General features: G+C 43.7%; 1 non-coding gene and 1 pseudogene across 1 annotated transcript; both read left to right on the plus strand.

The window, feature by feature from the left end:
• Window positions 1-11196: 11196 nt before the first annotated feature.
• On the plus strand, window positions 11197-11353 carry LOC135267486 (5.8S ribosomal RNA). The gene has a single exon (XR_010335906.1). It is a non-coding gene; the product is annotated as a 5.8S ribosomal RNA (ribosomal RNA).
• A 476-nt stretch (window positions 11354-11829) lies between these two features.
• Window positions 11830-17500, plus strand: part of LOC135267500 (large subunit ribosomal RNA) — an 8198-nt pseudogene continuing 2527 nt past the window's right edge.

The following is a 17500-nucleotide window of genomic DNA, read 5'->3' on the forward strand; positions in this document are numbered from 1 at the left end:
CGGCACTCAAAATCGTGATTTTCTTGTAAGACGTTTATTTGCAGTTGCTTCCGACTGCGACGAAGTTTAGCGTTCAATTGACTTTGTACATGGTACAGACGAAGTACGACGTTTGCGAAGTACGGCACTCAAAATCATTATTTTCTTGTACGACGTTTATTTGCACTTGCTGCCGACTGCGACGAATAACAGCGTTCAATTGACTTTGTACATAGTACAGACGAAGTACGACGTTTGCAAAGTACGGCACTCAAAATCACGATTTTCTTGTAAGACGATTATTTGCAGTTGCTTCCGACTGCGACGAAATGCAGCGTTCATAGTACAAACGAAGTACGACGTTCACAAAGTAATGAAGTAAAACGTAAACATTAAATAATAATAATGCAACCCACAATACATTAATTGTGTATCAAAATTGCATAACTTTTACGAAGTACAACGTTCAAAAATATTAAAGAATTTTATTTCTGTGGTATATAATAAAAAACCAGCAAATTTTTTTGCAAATTACGTATCTGTAAATAAATGTAAACATTTAGCAACTAATCAAAATTGTTTTTTTGCTTAGATATTAAAGTAAAACATAAAAATATATTAAATTTATAGAATGCAACCCGCAGCACACTAGATGTGCATTAATATTGCATAACCTTTACGAAGTACGACGTCCAAAAATATTAAATTTTTTTTATATTGAGGCAAAAAGTGAGAAGACATAAATTAATAATAGTGCAACCTGCAATACACTGAATATGTACTGATGTTGCATAACCTTCACGAAGTACTACGTTTAAATATAAATTAATATTATTGCGACCCGCAATACACTAAATTTGTATTAATATTGCATAACCTACACGAAGTACGACGTTCAAGAATATTAAAGAATTTTATTTCTGTGGTATATAATAAAAAAAACAGCAAATTTTTTTGCAAATTACGTATCTCTAAATAAATGTAAACATTTAGCAACTAATCAAAATTGTTTTTTTGCCTAGACATTAAAGTAAATCATAAAAATACATTAAATTTATAAAATGCAACCCGCAGCACAACAGATGTGCATCAATATTGCATAACTTTTACGAAGTACGACGTCCAAAAATATTACATTATTTTTATATTAAGGTAAAAAGTGAGAAAACATAAATTAATAATAATGCAACCTGCAATACACTTAATATGTACTGATGTTGCATAACCTTCACGAAGTACTACGTTCAAGTATAAATTAATATTATTGCGACCCGCAATACACTAAATTTGTATCAATATTGCATAACTTACACGAAGTACAACGTTCAAAAATATTAAATATTTTATTTGTAGTTTGCATATAATAAAAAAAAACAAATTTTTATGTAAATTACGTATCTGTAAATAAACGTACACATTTAACAATTAAATAAACTTAGTATTTTGGCCTAGATATTAAATTAAAACATAAAAATGCATAATATTTATTAAAATGCAACTTGCAATACACCAAATGTGTATGAATATTGCATAACCTTTGCGAAGTACGACGTTCACGAAGTACGTCGTTTACGAAGTGCGACGTTCACGAAGTACGTCGTTTACGAAGTGCGACGTTCACGAAGTGCGACGTTCACGAAGTACGTCGTTTACGAAGTGCGACGTTCGCGAAGTACGACGTCTACACATTAGGGCACTCAAAATTATTGTTAGGTTGTACGACATTCAGACGTTCCAACTGCGACTAACTACAGCATTCATTTGACTTTGCACATACGACGAACGAAGTACGACGTTTACGAAGTACGGCGCTTAGAATAATTTTGTTTTTATTAATTAATAATTTTTTTTTAAACAAACGTTTTTATAATTAAATTTTATAATGGTTTAAATATAAAATATGACTTTTTAATATTATCAATATTTAAAATATTTTCTCCCCTTTGTGTGTATGCCTTATAGTTATAGAGCTGTGCGCTTCGGTAGACGTCGCCTGTGGAGCTATGTCAGTGGAGCGGTGCGCATATCCAATACCGAGCGGCTGCCTCGATCGGTGTCGCGCTGGTATATGTATGGTAGTGGTGTGTGTCGATGCGTTGAGTGAGGCGATATGAACGGTGTAACGGTTTAGTCGAAGTTTATCATAAATGACGACGACAAAACGACCGATTATGTATACGTTCTGCATTTGCTTCCAATTTATCGACGTTTATCGCACATTTCCGCTATCGAATTCGAATAGGGCTTTGCTTGCGAGATTGCTTTATTTTGTGATTTTGTGGCTCGCCCAGTTCCCCACAGCGAGATTGCGGATGCGGCAAAACGTATTCTCTTACGTTGGCGGTCCTTATGCAATCAAACTTTGTTGAACTAACAAATGTTTGTGATTTAAACAAACAAAAATAATAAATGCGTCAACTCTCTAATATCCGAGCGAGAATATTTATATAATATTCGTAACGTTTATGGATTCGAAAGAATTTCATAAATTCACGTCGCATTCAATCTTGCGAAGAGTGAAGAGAATGTTTGAACTTTTAAATCGGCAAAGGTAAAAAATAATATTATAAATATTATTATTATGCCTTTATTGACCGATATATGTGTTGTGGTGTTTAACGACTATATCGTACGAAGAAAAGAAGAAATAGCGTGGCGTTACTTTCTTATATGTTAGATTGTTTCGCACAAACGCGCATATTCTTCATCTTTATAAACGATGATGATGAGTATTTTATTCTCTCGTCTGTCTCAAAAAACACAAAAACACAGTTCCCTGGTTGATCCTGCCAGTAGTCATATGCTTGTCTCAAAGATTAAGCCATGCATGTCTCAGTACAAGCCAAATTAAGGTGAAACCGCGAAAGGCTCATTAAATCAGTTATGGTTCCTTAGATCGTACCCACATTTACTTGGATAACTGTGGTAATTCTAGAGCTAATACATGCAAACAGAGCTCCGACCGGAGACGGAAGGAGCGCTTTTATTAGATCAAAACCAATCGGTGGCGGTTTCGCCGTCATCGTACAACTTGGTGAATCTGAATAACTTTACGCTGATCGCACGGTCTCGCACCGGCGACGCATCTTTCAAATGTCTGCCTTATCAACTGTCGATGGTAGGTTCTGCGCCTACCATGGTTGTAACGGGTAACGGGGAATCAGGGTTCGATTCCGGAGAGGGAGCCTGAGAAACGGCTACCACATCCAAGGAAGGCAGCAGGCGCGCAAATTACCCACTCCCGGCACGGGGAGGTAGTGACGAAAAATAACGATACGGGACTCATCCGAGGCCCCGTAATCGGAATGAGTACACTCTAAACCCTTTAACGAGGATCAATTGGAGGGCAAGTCTGGTGCCAGCAGCCGCGGTAATTCCAGCTCCAATAGCGTATATTAAAGTTGTTGCGGTTAAAAAGCTCGTAGTCGAATTTGTGTCCCGCGCCGCCGGTTCATCGTTCGCGGTGTTAACTGGCGTTTCGCGGGACGTCCTGCCGGTGGGCTTAGCTCGAGAGGGCGGCCCAACTCAATCCCGCCGCGGTGCTCTTCATTGAGTGTCGAGGTGGGCCGGCACGTTTACTTTGAACAAATTAGAGTGCTTAAAGCAGGCTAAAACTTCGCCTGAATACTGTGTGCATGGAATAATGGAATAGGACCTCGGTTCTATTTTGTTGGTTTTCGGAACCCCGAGGTAATGATTAATAGGAACGGATGGGGGCATTCGTATTGCGACGTTAGAGGTGAAATTCTTGGATCGTCGCAAGACGGACAGAAGCGAAAGCATTTGCCAAAAACGCTTTCATTGATCAAGAACGAAAGTTAGAGGTTCGAAGGCGATCAGATACCGCCCTAGTTCTAACCATAAACGATGCCAGCTAGCGATCCGCCGACGTTCCTCCGATGACTCGGCGGGCAGCTTCCGGGAAACCAAAGCTTTTGGGTTCCGGGGGAAGTATGGTTGCAAAGCTGAAACTTAAAGGAATTGACGGAAGGGCACCACCAGGAGTGGAGCCTGCGGCTTAATTTGACTCAACACGGGAAACCTCACCAGGCCCGGACACCGGAAGGATTGACAGATTGAGAGCTCTTTCTTGATTCGGTGGGTGGTGGTGCATGGCCGTTCTTAGTTGGTGGAGCGATTTGTCTGGTTAATTCCGATAACGAACGAGACTCTAGCCTGCTAAATAGGCGTATTTCGACATCCCAAATACCCGCTGGAGCCGGGTTCGCCCGGTCTCTATGTGCGGTTTTTACTGTCGGCGTACAAACAATTCTTCTTAGAGGGACAGGCGGCTTCTAGCCGCACGAGATTGAGCAATAACAGGTCTGTGATGCCCTTAGATGTTCTGGGCCGCACGCGCGCTACACTGAAGGAATCAAAAAAAAAAAAAAAAACACACCCCAAAGGGGCCTTTATTAACATAAATGCACCAAATTGGGTGCGACAAGAAACAAGTGCAAATTAAACAATATTCTTAGTGAAACATCTAAAAGGTAATTAAAGTAATTAAAAGTTTACAAGTGTCTCTAATGGTTACTAACAAATTCATCACCTTTAATTTATGTGTTATTTCAGTAAAGGGGACTAACAAAAAGTTACATCATTTAACATCTTCGGCGTTAGGGCCAGATTATATAAATACAATAATGTAACAATAACAATGTAACAAACCACCTCCTTGGATATTTCGGTGATCAAAAACAAATGGAAGGTATGTTACAAACTAACAAAGAATAAAGAAGTATAGGTAGTAGAGTCTGTTTATATCGTAGGAAACATTTGTAACCACACATGTTTGACATCAGGGTTTTTCAGTAGCAAACACATTTTTTATCATTAGTATTATTTTAATTTTTATATTTTAAACGAGACAGGCCATTTGTCACCCCCGCACTCACAAACTGGGCCGAATACGAAGCTACAGGCCATGAAACTCCCGCACCACCCGCACTCACAAACTGGGCCGAATACGAAGCTACAGGCCATGAAACTCCCGCACCAACGCACTGTAGCAGAGCACCTACGGCAGGGCGGTGAACGGTTCCAGAAGTTCCGATTTTAGGTGAATTATCCAGTTTAGGGACAAAAAAGGTGAGTTTACACTTCTGTAGATGTCACGTCTTGGCGCATCGAAGAGGGGACAAACCAGAAGTCTGTGAATAGGGTCGTCTCTTACTCCACATTCCGCGCATTCGTCCGTCTCACTTTTACCCACCCTTTGAAGGTGGGACATAAAGTTGCCATGCCCCGTTAGGATTTGGGTTGCAGCGAAGGAGTGTGAATATCTAAGTCCCGATTGAACTGTCGGACGAAATCTATAGGTAGTTCTTCCTCTGGTAGAGGAGTCCCATCTTTCTTGCCACAAGTCTTCGACCAAAATCGCCACATATTCCCTCGCGTGTTTGTAAGTGTCAAAGTCACTCTTTTCTATTTCAAAACCCAAGAGATTACAGTTTTGGTCCTTTTTGAGTAGCTTGCAGCAGTTTATTCTTGCCGCCTCCAGGTCTAGTGGAGGCACACCTGCCAGCACATGGGCAGCGTCGTTAGATACCGAAGCATAACAGCCTGCAATGCACCTCGATGCCAGCCCTGAGAGTGAGGTAAGTTTGCTTTTGATTTTAGAAATATTTAGTCGATCCGCCCAAACCTCTGATCCGTACGTCACTATGGGAATTATTGCGTGATTATAAATAGCACTTATAGAGTCTGCAACAGAGATGTTCCACCGAAGTTTGATTTTGCGTCGGAGCGCCATCATGATTGTTCTAGCTTTAGAACACACATCATTAATGTGTTTTTGGAAATTAAATTTACTGTCAAACAGGATTCCTAGGTATTTGTGTTCGGTAACTATTTGTATCGTCGAGTTGTTGATTTTAATTGCCAAATCTCTGTTATGTACTCTTTTAGGTGAGTTAAACATCATAATTTTTGTCTTACTAGACGAGACTTGAAGTTTTTGATTTCCTGCAAATTGGCAAACCGCTGTCACTATGGTTTGAATTGTAGATCTAAATTCATTTCTTGTGTTTGCTCCCGTAATTACAACAATGTCATCAGCATATGCGATTGTCTCAGTGTTTGGTGCAATTTTTTCCTTTAGAAATTCGTCCAAAATGGTGTTCCATAAGGTGGGGCCTAGTACCGAGCCCTGTGGACACCCCTTGGTGCAGTTTTTTCTGTTGACAATACCTCTGTAAGAGTATGTTACATTCCTGTCTGAAACGTAGCTTTTCATTATTCGTATTAAGTGAGGACTGACACCTTTCTGTCGAAGAGATTTAATTATTGAGGGATACCACACATTGTCGAAGGCTCCGCTTATATCGAAAAAAACAGCCGCAGTGTATTTGCACTTTTGATTATAGGCTTGAAGCTGATTTTTGAAGGATTGCAGAGCGTCAGTGGACGATTTACCAGCACAGAAACCGTATTGATTGTCGGCGTGAAAAACGTCTGTGCTCTTGAAGAGTCTCGTTCTGATCAATTTTTCAAAAATTTTTCCCAAATCATTAAGAAGTGTAATAGGTCGATAATTTTTTATGTCACTAGGATCTCCACCTGAGTCTTTCGGGATGACTACTAAATTTCCCATCTTCCAGCATTTAGGGAAGTAACTAGCCCGGAGGCAGGAGTTGTATATATGTAAGAGAAAATTAGATAGACTAGGGTGCATTATTTTGGTGAGGTTGCCGTCGATTTTATCCAGTCCAGGTGCTTTCTTTTTTAGGTTTTTGATTATTGTTTCAAGTTCCGTGTTAGTCACCTCATCTATATTGTATCTGTACGTCATTTCAATTGTGTTAAAGTCTTGTCTAGTAATTTTATGTGACAGAGTTTCATTTTTTTCGTTATCGTCAGGAAGTAGTGAATGTAGAAGTCGTTTAGCAGCGTCCGATGGGTTTAGACTAGTTTCTCCGTCGTTTTCAAAGACACCCAACAAGTTTGTTTTTTTGAACTTTTCGGCAGCAACTCTGTAGACTACCCCCCAAGGGTTAGGGGCTAAATCTTCCTTCACAAAATTTTCCCAGGATTTTTCTTTATCCAACTTTATTCTGTCTTTAAATTTTTGTTTTACTTGACTCATAGAAATGTATAATGCTTCTTTTAAATCAGGGTTTTTGTTTTTGTAAAGGTCTTTTTTGGCCTTAAGATATTGTCTTCTGAGGGCCTCAATTTGTTCGTTCCAAAACGTGGGTCTGTTTTTAAAAGTCTTTTTGACGCGAGAGCACGAGCTAATAATTTTATCTAGTTCAAAGTAGAATTCTTCCAGGCATTGGTCAATTTTATTTTGGCTGATTAGGATGGGATATTTATTGATTAAATCTGTAGATAATTGTTCCAACAAGGGTGCTGCTTTCTTGATGTTAAAGTTACAGATTTTTTGATCCATCGGGGCATTGACTTCCGGAAAAATTTGATTATAATTATTATTGAATTCGAAAGTAATAGCTCTATGATCGGAGGTGTTGATGTCCACTGTTTTCCATGTTTGAATCTTGTTTAGGAGGAACTCGCTTCCAATTGTAAGATCAATGTAGCTTGCGCCGTTTGTGGTTTCAAAAGTAGGTGGATTATTAGGTTCGTTAAAAATACACATATTGTTAGCGATTATAAAGTTCTCCATTGCAGGAGAATTATTATCTGAAAGTTTGTCGTGCCAAAGCTCCGACCTACAATTAAAATCGCCACAGAGCAGTAGTGGGAGTTGTCCGGCTAATTGGGTGAGTTGTTGAAGTTCATTTAGGCATTCCACAAATTCTCTTGACGGTGGAAAATACGACGAGGCAGCTATCAAAACTTGGTTTGGGCTTATCAACAGAGAACAAGAAGCTAGTAAAGTGTTGGTCGAGTTTGGGATAGAAACTACACCTAACTCATCATCGTTTATGATAATACAAGCTAGAAATTTTTCTCTTTTATTAGCAATTAGTTTTAAGTTGCGTAGGCCTGGTATCTCGTAAAGGTTGGGTGATTTCTGATATGTATACGGTTCCTGCAGAAACGAAACTTGAACATTATTCTCCAAGATATAGTTAATCGTTTGAATTGTAGCACTTCTTGAATTTTGGAGATTTGCTTGAAGAAGTTTCAGGTTAGTCCCCATAGTCGATGCTGTTGATATATTGTTCAAGTTTAGATTTGTAAATAGGGCAGTCAGAGTTGTCTGTATGATGGCTTGTTTCCCTAAATTTAGCTCTTATACAGTTGATGCATCTGTGAGCCTCAGTGGTTGTTTTATTCGGACAATCTTTTGAGCTGTGTTCATTATTTGAACAGTACCCACAACAATTTTCTGACTGACAGTTTTTCGCTATATGCCCGTGTCGTTGACAGTTGAAACATTTTACAAGCCTGAGGAAGTTTTCGATTCTGTAAGATGTCCAGGTCTCTTCACAATATAGCTTGCCTTTGTTGATAAGAAGTTTCCAGACCATCGGGTGAATTTCTGCAATCCAGGAGGTGCTGTTATTTTTAGGGGCGCCGAATTTATTTAAACGTATTAACCAGTTTTCTGGGGGAGTGATTAGTTCCTCGACATTTTCTTTTAAGCAGCTAGACAAAGTATCTTGGGCAATTGTGTTGGCCACATCTTTAATAAGGATTTTTGGGAAGATTTTGTTAGGCATTTTAGCGTTGAGATTTGAGTTTTCTAACAGGGGACTATTTACTAGTTGTTCAACTTCTTTATTTGGTGATTCAATCAAAATGCCGTTATTTCGGATGGGAATAATTTTATCCACTTTGAAGTTTAAATCTTTTGGTTTAATGGTTTTAGTCAAGGCAATTTTTGTTTTCTCTGAAGTATCAATGTTTCTAGCGTTGTTATTTGGGTATACCAAAACTTTAAATGTTTGTGTAGTTTTGTGGGGTCGAGTGTTTGGTTGGGAAACGTTTGCTGATTTGGAGGTAGCAATCTGTGCATAAGTTGGTATGCCTGTCTTTATTTCACATAGGGTATTGACAATTGTATCTTTGATTTTTTCTTCTAGATTGTTGCTGGTACGATTATTGGTAACAGATATGGTGTATAGTCGTGAGATGTCGTTTAGGTTAGAGTGTAAACCACTGGCCGCAATACTCGCTTCGACTCTTTTATTAAGTGAGTCTTTCGATGAGCAAATAAATTCCGAGATTACCTTGAAATTGCGATTTATTTCATCCAAGATACTGAAGGAATCAGCGTGTCCTCCCTGACCGAGCGGTCCGGGTAACCCGCTGAACCTCCTTCGTGCTAGGGATTGGGGCTTGCAATTGTTCCCCATGAACGAGGAATTCCCAGTAAGCGCGAGTCATAAGCTCGCGTTGATTACGTCCCTGCCCTTTGTACACACCGCCCGTCGCTACTACCGATTGAATGATTTAGTGAGGTCTTCGGACCGGTGCGCGGTGGCGTTTCGACGTTGCCGATGTTGCTGGGAAGATGACCAAACTTGATCATTTAGAGGAAGTAAAAGTCGTAACAAGGTTTCCGTAGGTGAACCTGCGGAAGGATCATTAACGTGTAAATGTTGTTGTTTAGTTGTCACACATACACACATTTTGTCTGTGCTGATCAACAAAAAACACACACATACATACACTATTCGTATGATGATCAATTCTCATACAAAATTCTTCATTATGCGTCGAACGGAAAAGCAACAACGGGTCGTCTTGCATTAAGCGGATCTGTTGTTACGTTTTTCGATTTATTTTATAAATCGATTGTAAACGTGCCGTAAACGACGTTTTCGAAGAATTTTTTTGAACATTAACACGAATCAATATTGTCGAAAGATGGTTATGTGCTAACGTTTTATTATTGCTTTCGCAGTGCCGGTCTTAGCGTATTTCCATCATCGTATTCGCTTCGAAAAAAAGTACTAATACAGTGGTGGTGTATAATTAATGTGCAAGAGATGTTGTTGTTGTTGTTGTAGTATTTGTATATGGTTGGAGTTATTTATAATAACAAACAAGAATGAATAATAATGGTGTCTGCCAATACGATCGTACTTTATGTACACGAATAAAACTTTATACATACAAACCATAATAATAAATAAACTCGAAACAACCAACAACAAAATTATTACGCTACTGTACATACAAACACACATTTATACATACCATCATTTTACTTTACCGATGGTGAGTGATGTTTGAAAAATAAACGCTTAGGCTTACGATTTTGTAAGCCAGTCTTTGCGTATTTTCTTCATCGTATTCGCTTCGGAAAAAAGAAAATAAAGATGGTGTATAATTAATGTGTAAAAGAGATGTTGTAGTTGTAATTTAATTTGTAAATGGTTGGAGTTTATTAATAAATAATAATAGGGGCTGTCTATTCGTCTGTACTTTATGTACAAGACTACAAAAACGTTTTATAACAATAAAAAGCTCGAAACAACCAATAACAAAATATACTACTACTATACTACTATACATACAAACGCACATTTATAAATACATAAAATCAATTTACTTTATCGATAGAGAGTGATGTTTGGAAAAAAACGCTTAGGCTTACGGTTTTCGGGTACCTGGGTTCCGCATGCGTCGAAGTAATAATTTACTTTAACGACGCGACGAACCGTAGGAATCTAAATAAAAAAGTTTATTTATTAACTTTTTTAGATTCTGTGGGTTTTAAATGATATACGCCCGACTGACGAAGGAACGTTTTGCACTGCCTGTGCTTTTCTTTTGATTCGTTTTTATGTCGACGGACGTTCTTAGAATGCCCACCAAACGACGTATCACACAAAACACCCTACAATTGTATTGTTTGGTAAATATTGTTGTGATTAAGTTTGTAGCTGTGGCGTTTGTTTGAAGAAAACGTCTGGTTTTTCGACATATTTTCTATTTAATAAATATACATAATGCTTATCGCAAAAGGAGCAGAGTTTTATAGACAAAGTTGATAGAGAAAAAAAACCTAATAGATATATATACGTATTTATAAAACGTTAATATCATCGGGTTATTCTTTATGTAAACTTAAACTATAACTGCATACTCTTTTCGATAAGTAGATACAAATGCCACTTTAATTAAATAAAATATTATAAAATATAACGCCGAACGTTTCTTTCGATTGGTCCGTTTCTCACATATACATCACAATTGTAATAACCTTAAGTAGTTATTTTTGTTGTTGTGTGATGATGAAACGATTTCGATGTGGAACGGTGCGTTATGTAATAATATTTTAAATTTGTTTGAAAAGATTACCCTGAACGGTGGATCACTTGGCTCGTGGGTCGATGAAGAACGCAGCTAATTGCGCGTCAACTTGTGAACTGCAGGACACATGAACATCGACATTTCGAACGCACATTGCGGTCCTCGGATATACTGTTCCCGGACCACTCCTGGCTGAGGGTCGTGTCAATTTCAAAGACTGCTCGGTTTTTGTCTTAAACACAGCGCACAATGTTGTGTAGACAATTACGTCGGAGCGTGTTGGGTGCAAATATGACGCGTTACTATAATTGTTAATTGATTGTCGGTTGTCATAATAAAATATTATGCAACGTAGACAACAATAAAAACAATATAAAAAATAACGCGGCATCCTAAAACGCAATAGCGGCTGACATTCTTATTAGTTTGTTGGTGAAAGTTGGTTTAGACGTAGCACGTCCGATATTAAAAAGCAGCCACAACGCTTAAATTTCGAACGAAGCGATCGTCGTGTCCGAGACGTTAAAGTTGTTTATATGCATATTTTATGCACTATAATTAACAACAACAACATTCTCGCAACGACGTCAGATCGATGTTTGAAATTGTTTGGAGGCAGCCATATAAACGGAATACGTGTAATTATCGTCTGACAAAATAAAGGCAAATTTATATTTGCGACCTCAGAGCAGGTGAGACTACCCGCTGAATTTAAGCATATTATTAAGCGGAGGAAAAGAAACTAACTAGGATTTCCTTAGTAGCGGCGAGCGAACAGGAAAAAGCCCAGCACCGAATCCCGCGGCCGAAACCGGACGCCGGGAAATGTGGTGTTAGGGAGGATCCGTCATCCCGAGATTGTGCGACGCGTCCAAGTCCATCTTGAACGGGGCCACAGCCCATAGAGGGTGCCAGGCCCGTAGTGACCGTTGCCGATAACGGGAGGATCTCTCCTCAGAGTCGGGTTGCTTGAGAGTGCAGCCCTAAGTGGGTGGTAAACTCCATCTAAGGCTAAATATGACCACGAGACCGATAGCGAACAAGTACCGTGAGGGAAAGTTGAAAAGAACTTTGAAGAGAGAGTTCAATAGTACGTGAAACCGTTCAGGGGTAAACCTGAGAAACCCGAAAGGTCGAAAGGGGAGATTCAGCGTGACTCGATAGCGGCGCTAAATGATCGTGCGACGAACGGCGTACGCGTCGTTCGCGCCTTTTGTTTATGCGAACCGAAGTCGAACGCGTGCACTTCTCCCCCAGTAGGACGTCGCGATCCTTTGGGTGTCGATCTAAGGCCCGCGGTGGAGCCCGTTCGAACGGTTCGCCGTTTCGGACGAACCCGCGGTGTTTCCCGGTCGACTCGCTCGAAGGTATGCATATGGCGCCGAGCCGCTACACAGTTAGCGTCCGACCATTGGCAAGCGCGTTCGTTTATGACGGTAATCGCACCTGGTGTCGGTTCTGTCTACGAATGGCTGTTCGCCAATGAGTTCTCGGACAGACTCGGTTGAAACGCCGATCTGCGACGCTATAGCTTTGGGTACTTTCAGGACCCGTCTTGAAACACGGACCAAGGAGTCTAGCATGTGCGCGAGTCATTGGGACATGACTAAACCTAAAGGCGCAATGAAAGTGAAAGTTCGTCTTGCACGGACTAAGGGAAGATGGGCGGCCGTTACGGCTGTCGCCCCGCACTCCCGGGGCGTCTCATTCTCATTGCGAGAAGAGGCGCACCAAGAGCGTACACGCTGGGACCCGAAAGATGGTGAACTATGCCTGGTCAGGACGAAGTCAGGGGAAACCCTGATGGAGGTCCGTAGCGATTCTGACGTGCAAATCGATCGTCGGAACTGGGTATAGGGGCGAAAGACTAATCGAACCATCTAGTAGCTGGTTCCCTCCGAAGTTTCCCTCAGGATAGCTGGCGCTCGTCGCTTACGAGTTTCATCCGGTAAAGCGAATGATTAGAGGCATTGGGGTCGAAACGGCCTCAACCTATTCTCAAACTTTAAATGGGTGAGATCTCCGGCTTGCTCGAACTTTATATGAAGCCGCGAGACTCGAATCAGAGTGCCAAGTGGGCCATTTTTGGTAAGCAGAACTGGCGCTGTGGGATGAACCAAACGCCGAGTTAAAGCGCCTAAATCGACGCTTATGGGATACCATGAAAGGCGTTGGTAACTTAAGACATCAGGACGGTGGCCATGGAAGTCGGAATCCGCCAAGGAGTGTGTAACAACTCACCTGCCGAAGTTACTAGCCCTGAAAATGGATGGCGCTGAAGCGTCGTGCTTATACTCGGCCGTCAGCGGCATGTGCGGTCGGTTATTTAATTAACCGGCCATGAAGCCCTGACGAGTAGGAGGGTCGCGGCGGTGAGCGCAGAAGGACTGGCCGTGAGGCCGTCTGGAGCCGCCGTCGGTGCAGATCTTGGTGGTAGTAGCAAATACTCCAGCGAGGCCCTGGAGGACTGACGTGGAGAAGGGTTTCGTGTGAACAGCCGTTGCACACGAGTCAGTCGATCCTAAGCCCTAGGCGAAAGCCGATGTTGATGTGGTGTAGATATGTCGTTGGTTCGTTTTTAATTCGAACGTAAACGTACGAAGCGAGCACACACCCATTGGGCGAAAGGGAATCCGGTTCCTATTCCGGAACCCGGCAGCGGAACCGTTAATAATTCGGGCCCTCGCAAGAGAGTTCGTCGGGGCAACCCAAAAGGACCCGGAGACGCCGTCGGGAGATCCGGGAAGAGTTTTCTTTTCTGCATGAGCGTTCGAGTTCCATGGAATCCTCTAGCAGGGAGATATGGTTTGGAACGCGAAGAGCACCGCAGTTGCGGCGGTGTCCGGATCTTCCCCTCGGACCTTGAAAATCCGGGAGAGGGCCACGTCGAGGCGTCGCGCCGGTTCGTACCCATATCCGCAGCAGGTCTCCAAGGTGAAGAGCCTCTAGTCGATAGAATAATGTAGGTAAGGGAAGTCGGCAAATTGGATCCGTAACTTCGGGATAAGGATTGGCTCTGAGGATCGGGGCGTGTCGGGCTTGGCGAGGAAGCGGGTCGCGGCTGACGTGCCGGGCCTGTGCGAGGTGAAGCGTTGTTCCGTTTCGGCGGTCAATGTCGAATCCGAGTTCGGTCCCGTGCCTAGGCCTCCCGCGGAACCGTCTTGCTGCGAGGCTCCGGGTGCGCCCGTCAGGGCGTCCGGAAGTCCTCTTCGGCCGCCATTCAACGGTCAGCTCAGAACTGGCACGGACCGGGGGAATCCGACTGTCTAATTAAAACAAAGCATTGCGATGGCCCCTGCGGGTGTTGACGCAATGTGATTTCTGCCCAGTGCTCTGAATGTCAACGTGAAGAAATTCAAGCAAGCGCGGGTAAACGGCGGGAGTAACTATGACTCTCTGTGCGAACATAGAGTCATAGAGCCAGAACCTCCTCGTGGTCCCGCTGGGCACAGGGATTAATTTTTCTGTGGCAAATTTAACTGGCTTCAAAGAGAGCGTTTTTCGAAAGTGGACTGTGTGACTGCGTTCCTTCCTTAGTTGCTATTTCCGCTGAGATTAACATCTCACTTCGACATTTAAGATCATTATGTCGAGGCGCCCGGGGAAGTCTAATGAGCCCCCGGTTCGTAGTAGGGCTATGGGTTTAACCACTTTATCTGGCACCAAGACATCAAATTCTGGTGCTCAGGGGCCCTCTACCAGTGCCCCCATGCAGAACATGGCTGGGGGTTTTGTTTGTGACTGCGGCCGGAGCTATGCCTTGAAGACATCTCTGGCCCGACACAAGAAGGAGTGTGGAAAGAATAATACGGAGTGTCGATGGTGCGGGACAAGGTTTAACACCTTGGCTGGCACTCGTCAGCATGAGCGAAAGGCTCACTTTGTCCAGTATCAGTCTGATCTGGCAAAGGCGCTCCCCCAACCTGAGTCGGAGCTTATGGAGAAAATCGCCATTGTGGAGGCCAGGTCCAGTAACGGCATCTTCTATAAGGAGATGATGGCCTCCACGGGTCTGACCCACCAACAGGTCAGATCAAGGAGAGAGAAACCCGAATATAAGGGCTTCTTGGAGCGAGCACGCAGGAGCCTGGCCCAGACCAATATCAGGGCTGGCTCCATCTCACCAGCGAGTACGATCGCAGGCTCTTTGGAGTCTGCGTCTCCGAAAGCGGGGTGTAGTAGCAGTGCCTCGCCCGGACCGACCACCAGGTCCAGGGCACCTACCAAAGGTGTGCCCCTACGAAGCTCTAATTCGGCGAGAATTGTGGTGGAGGCCCAAGTCCATACCCGGGCGCCACCCAATACCGGGGAAACGGAAGTGGCTCTTCGTGAGTCACGCCGAACCGTGCCCCGGCTCGGGCCTAATCCATCTAGGCCCTGTGGTATCTCTCCTTTGATGGCGATTGCCATAGATGAAGACTCTGTGTTGGGTGGGCTACGAGTGCAGGCCGAGCCAAGTCCCACCGCGGTGCACTCCGTTGAAACTTTCCCCGGAACGTCCTCGATGACTCCGATGGAGACCGATCGAGTACATAATAAGTCCGGTATAGACCCCATTCTCGAACATAATGGGACACGGCAGGTTCGAAGGGAGGAGTCTTCCACACGGGAAGACCCCGTCGAGCAATGGTCTCCCAACTATCCTAAAACGCCTGTCACTATGCCCAACATTACAACTACTGCTGATGCTTCGTGCACCTCGTACAACCGAACACCTCAGACACTCCCTGGAAACCGGAGGCGACGCAGTCGCAGTCTACCACCAGTGCAACGGAAATCCGCTTCCGACGATCTCGAGTCCGTTGATTCGCTGGGGCCCTGGGCGGTCTTCTTGCAAGATCAAGTAGACGCCGGGTCACTAAGTGGCAACGACTCGCTGGCGGATCTGGTGAGGGTGGCTCTCACTAAGTCCGATCGCGGTGTCCTTAATGATGCCGTGAATCGGTATCTGGCCCAAAGGGCGGAGAGCTTGAGGATACGTAAGCGAGGCAGTAAGGGCAAAAGAAAGAGTAAGACTGGTCGCCACTATGGCCAAACAACATCTGGCAGTGGTCAAAGAGCTGCGCTCTTTAAAAAGCACCAGGACCTCTTTCTGAAAAACAGGCGAGGATTGGCGGAGACTATCTTGTCGGGGAAGGAGGATTTTGGTCCTAGACCAGAACCTCCCGTAACAAGTGTGGAAGAGTTCTATGGCGGCATTTTCGAGTCGCCTTCTCCTCCCGATAACGAACCCCTCGAAGTCCGTGCTACTGGCGTCGAAGACCCCCCCACCTACATCACCATGGACGAAATAAAAGCGGCTAGAGCCGGTTGGCAGATTTCAGCGCCTGGATCTGACCAAATACCGGTCGCGGCCGTTAAAACTATGTCCGAGCTGGAACTGGCGATACTGTTCAATATTATATTGTTCAGAAACGTCCAGCCTTCAGCCTGGGGGGTACTTCGTACGACGCTGGTTCCCAAAGATGGGGACCTTAGAAATCCGGCCAACTGGCGGCCCATTACTATCAGTTCTGCCATGCAGCGTCTTTTGCATAGAGTATTGGCGGCCCGTCTTTCAAAGTTGGTCTCGTTGAGTTCGTCTCAGCGGGGCTTTACCGAGATTGACGGTACTCTGGCGAATGCGCTGATACTGCATGAATATTTGCAGTATCGCAGGCAGACTGGCCGCACCTACCAGGTCGTGTCTCTGGACGTCAGAAAGGCGTTTGACACGGTTTCCCACTGCTCTGTTAGTAGGGCCCTGGGTCGTTTTGGTATCCCCTCTGTTATCAGGGAATACATCCTGGCCACATTTGGCGCCCAGACGACCATAAAATGTGGGACCGTTACGACAAGACCGATAAGGATGCTCCGTGGAGTGAGACAGGGTGACCCTCTTAGCCCGGTCTTATTCAATCTCGTGATGGATGAGCTTCTGGAAAAGGTCAATGAGAAATACGAGGGCGGCTCACTGCAAAGCGGCGAACGCTGTGCCATCATGGCGTTTGCTGACGACCTCATCCTGATTGCTGACCGAGATCAGGATGTCCCCGCAATGCTCGATGATGTTTCCACATTTCTTGAGCGGCGCGGGATGTCTGTCAACCCTGCCAAGTGCAGAGCGTTGATTGCGGGCGCGGTGAGCGGGAGAAGTGTTGTGAGGACAGGCAGCTCTTATAAGATCCATAACACGCCGATTCCAAATGTCGACGCCCTAGATGCATTTAAGTATCTAGGGCTAGAATTTGGCCACAAAGGCGTAGAGCGCCCCACAATCCACAACCTCTCCGTCTGGCTTAACAACCTCAGACGAGCCCCTCTCAAACCGGACCAAAAATGCTTATTCATCCGGCAATACGTCATCCCT

The sequence above is a fragment of the Tribolium castaneum genome, unplaced genomic scaffold, assembly GCF_031307605.1.
Source record: "Tribolium castaneum strain GA2 unplaced genomic scaffold, icTriCast1.1 ptg000044l, whole genome shotgun sequence".
NCBI lineage: Eukaryota > Metazoa > Arthropoda > Insecta > Coleoptera > Tenebrionidae > Tribolium > Tribolium castaneum.